Consider the following 4478-nt stretch of genomic DNA (forward strand, 5'->3'; position numbering starts at 1 on the left):
CACTGGCAGGGCTCCCCGGCCCGATCTCCATGTACAGCTACATGTTTAGGGCCGCTCGGGTTAATATATGTCGTCAGAAGCGGCGGCCGCCAATGGCCGGGGCGGGGGCGGAGCCCGCCGCCCTCCGCAATAAAACTTTTTGATGTTCGCTCTGCTAATTGCCGAGCTCCTCTTTTAGGATTGGCTGCCCCTCCGCATCCCTAATGTAATTAAAACAAGGGGGGAAAAATTATCATGGAGGCAGAGGTTAATGCAAGTGTTTAGCAGATGCCTTACAGTAAAACCTGAGTTTAAAAAAAAAAAAAAATTGAAAAAAACCCCAAACAACAAAAAAACCCCTACGAACTCATTAAAACTTAAATATCGGATAATCTCAAACCAGGTACAGTATGGATCTAAGAAGTTTCTTGGCAAAAGTCTGTGTGAGAGCTAGATAGGCTCTGAGGTTGCTTTGGCAAAGTGCTTTGTGCCGGTCCGGTAGAGGAACAAATAAATCCGGCTTCGGAGGGCACTTCATCGATGCCCGACTCCGACAGGCATGCCCCAGCAGCGCTGCGGCTTATACCCGTATTGCTGGTTAGTACACACCACGGGGTCACTAGTTTCCGTGAGGAGGGAGGCGAAGCTGCTCTGCCTTGCCTGACACCCGGCTTGCGACCCGGGTTAGCATGGGCTGGCTCCGGCAGCGCTCCTGCTGACTGACCGAGGGAGAGGAGCGCTCGGGGCTTGCACGGGAATGGTTTTGAAAGAATTGTTTTGAGACATTAACAACAAGCCCGACTCTGACTGATTCTTTTCCAGCTTACTGCCTGCATCTATGCACCTCCACCAGCGTTCACCCGAGTGACTCAGGCGCCTGAAATCGGTTTCATGCTTCTTGAACTGGTATGATCGGTAAGTAACCGAATATTTTTTACAGCATGTTCCGAGCTAATTTTCTAGCTTTTACTAACAAACATATAAATATTTCTCAGCATTCCCGCTTTTGCAGTATAAAAGACCGGCATCTGCGAAAAACAGGTTTAGTTATCGAAAGGGAGTAGTTAAATGTTTACTTAACGGCCAGGCTAAGGAAGAAATCTCCTGTAGTTATTTAGGTGTTTTTCTTTAGTAAGCTTGAAGATATTACAAAAGAAAAATTGATCTCAAGCTGTAACTCATGGAAAACTCGGAGGCGAGGTGCATTTGTTGTCATCCTCAAATGGAGCCGAGCATTATTAAATAGCTGCGAAATACCAAATACCCACCCTTATTTGTGCTGGCTGACGCCTAGGCTGATTCGGCGTATATTGCAACGCAGTTCTACAATATAGGCAGTGTGGAAAACTGTGTCAACAGGAGCTGAGAGGTCGTAAATTAAAGAAAGAGAAAGATAGAGATGGAGGAGTCAGCGAAAGAAGGCAGAAAGAACTGTGGTCCAATTTCTGCAGCAGCTTAATGCGCTCTCCTGTACAGAGGCGGTGGGGGTACCTCGGGGGAAGCGCTGGGTGGTGGGAAGAGAGCGAAAATCAACTCAATGCCCGGGGAAAGGGGGCACACAGAGCTCGGGCGGTCCCGGCGTGGAGGGGGCTACCGACGGTACACGGCGGCTTGTTGGGACCCGGGGGCTTTGCGAGTGGGTCTGCCGGCTGTCGGCGGGGAATGCCCTGCAGGGAGTGGACGGTCCCCGCGGATGAGGCCGTCCGCCAAGGAGCAGCCTGCCGCGGTACCCGGGAGCTGCCTTCGTCGGGGAAATGCTGAAGGAGAAGAAGTGTGCCGGACTCGCGGTTCGGCAGGACGGGGTGTGTAGAGTAGGACCTAGAGGGGAGACGTGCACGGAGCACAGACATGCAGGCGTAGGTTTTTATAAGCATATACACATATGCTTGAGCGTCTGGGTGTAAACTGAGTACGAAAGTGAAAAACTAGTCCAGATGTAGAATTGATGTATATACACATATATCTTATACGTACACACACATGCCTCTAAGCAGCTGATGGATATCTGTATCTATATATGCACAAGCACACGTGTATATATGGTGTTATCCCAAGGAAAGAATGTGTCTGCAAGTGTGGATTTTTAAATGTAAGGAAGGCCGCGGGCAGACCGTGCAGGCAGAGCCCCGGAGCGGCCGGACCGCGTGCCCCCGCCGCTCGGGATGAGATGTCTGTAGGGCGCAGCCTGGAAATCCACCCAGTTTCTGCAGCAGTTCTCCAGCTTTGTTTTGCTGCATATATTCTTGATGGGAAGAAGCGGACATTGTCAGGGCCGGAAAGTTATATTGGCTTGCAAACGGGCGTGTGTGTCTTTACACTGTCCCTGTTTGCGTACGAGCTTTCCGATGCACTGCAGGTTAGACTGCAACTGTGACAGTCTCTGTGACAAGACACTACGGCCACTCCGATAACATCTCCAATGATGAAGGAAACGGAAAACATGAGACAGAGAAAAAGTAATAAAACATACAGGAGATATCGATCAGAACACCAGTCTCCAAAGCTAGCATCATGACTGCTTAACTAACTTTGGCGAAAGAGGATTTCTAGATAAAGCATCCAGAAGGATTTTTTGCATATATATGCATATATATATATTCTCCTCTTATCCCAGCCGTTATTTATGAGTTTTATAAAGCGAGTTTTAGAACAAATGTAACTCTCTTTTCCTCCCTCAGCTTATAAATACTCAGGATTTCTGATAATGGGTTGTAGCCTTTTCTGTTTGCTCCATGCGTTGCAAAACGCTGAAGCTTAAGGTACCTTTCCCAATACTATGCTCAAAGACCGCTAAAAAGCGCCAGCATTTTTCCCATCTTACACTTATTAATTTGATTACAATTTTTTTTTGTGCACAAATCATATGGTGAAAAAAAAAACAATAAAAAAAAAAAAAACAGAAAAGGAAAAGAAACTCTAGTTTATGTCATTTTCTTTCCCTGCCAAAATAGTTTCACGTCAGGCAGCGATTTATCTGGACTCTGCTGCCAAGCAGGACTCTCCTAGATTGCTATAATAAATGAATTTTGGTGGAGTCTGTGCCGAGGCTGGTTTTTCTCTTCCTCTACCCTCTTTCAAAAATTTATTTTATTTTATATTTTTCGGGAGTCGGTGTGTGGGGCTGTATCGGTAGATTTTGCCCTGAGGTCGCTGCCTCTCCAGCCCCTCGGCGGGGCCGAGCGGGAGGAAGGGGCTGCCTTTGCCCCCCGGTGGATGCCCGCGGCTCCGGGGGAGCGGAGCCCGCGGCGGGGGGCGCCGGGCCGGGCGCCCGCTCAGCGCCGCCGGGGCCACCCGCTGCCCGGCCCCGGCGCTCAGTCGCCGCCGGGCCGCTTATCGCCAGGTCACTTCTCTCCTCCGGGCCAAGAGTAGGGTGGGAGCTGGGATAACAGAACAACAGAGCTGCGCTACCCCTTCCTCCCCCCCCGGGCTTGTGTGAATTAAGTTAAATTGCAAATTAAGCTAATTTCTTCGAATCGGTCGGGGAAAACGGTATGGAAACGGGGAAGAGGTGCCGACACTGGGTGGTCGGAAACCCACATCTGCTGGGGACTCCCGGGCTGGCTGACTGGGAACACTGCGGCCACACCGGGCCAGACCCTGTGAGGGCAGGCCAGGGGCAGAGAGGCGCCTCACCGGTGCCTGGGCAGCGAGCCCGCTCATTTGCTTCTTTACCGCACCTTTCTTTTGAGGAGCGCCCGAAATCGGTGGGACGATTATGGCGACAGGGCAGCGGCGGGAGCCTCAGTCACCGCTGAGGTGCCCGGTACCGATGCCAGACGTATCCATCCCTGCTCTGTGCAGCAGCATCGGGATCTCCCTCCATAATTTTCATTAAAGCAAAGAAATAATCAGACACACGAAAGCTCCCCAAGGGCACCCCGTCCTTTGCTGTTGAGGCGCTGCCCTGGCCGAGAAACCCCCTCGGCGTTTCTCCTGCCCGCAGCTCCCTAAGTACCGGGATGCCGATTCCGTCTCCTTTCTCCCGGCTGCCCACCGCATCCCTCAACCGTCCGGTGCACGGCTTGAAAAGCCCAGACGAGTTTGAATTTATAGAGTGCATGATGTCATTGACCCGGGACCAAACGTATCAGACAGGGATATCGTTCTCGGATAGACTTGGGGATGCTGGAGCATCCCGCGTCCCAGGGATGAGACGCATCCTATATCTGGGGCGTCGCTTAGGAGTTTGTGAAAGGACATAAACACGCAAGAAAAGGGATTTTTGAAAAGAGAGAAATATGATTTGGAGGTCAACCTGTCAGTGCGGGTTAATGAAAAGGACTTGTGCCTAATGGGACCGGCTTGCACCCTCTCTTGTGCTCACACAACCTGTATTTCAACGCCCAGGGCAGAGGGCGGGATCGGGCCCAGCAGGCCCGAATTAGTCGCTGCCCTTAGAGGTGGAGGAACCCTGGTTTACGTTACTATTATCGGTAATGAACGCCCACATATTTCAAACATGAAAATCTCGCAGTCGTTGTGTATACAAAAAGAAAAAA

The 4478-nt window shown here is 50.8% G+C and overlaps 1 long non-coding RNA gene across 1 annotated transcript in view; it reads left to right on the forward strand.

The window, feature by feature from the left end:
• Positions 1-136: 136 nt before the first annotated feature.
• Positions 137-4478, forward strand: part of LOC107202661 — a 6463-nt gene continuing 2121 nt past the window's right edge. The window contains exons 1-2 of the long non-coding RNA XR_001520779.3: positions 137-382; positions 802-894. This is a non-coding gene — a long non-coding RNA (uncharacterized LOC107202661). The remainder of the gene's footprint in view (positions 383-801; positions 895-4478) is intronic.

The sequence above is a fragment of the Parus major genome, chromosome 4 (genome assembly GCF_001522545.3).
Source record: "Parus major isolate Abel chromosome 4, Parus_major1.1, whole genome shotgun sequence".
NCBI lineage: Eukaryota > Metazoa > Chordata > Aves > Passeriformes > Paridae > Parus > Parus major.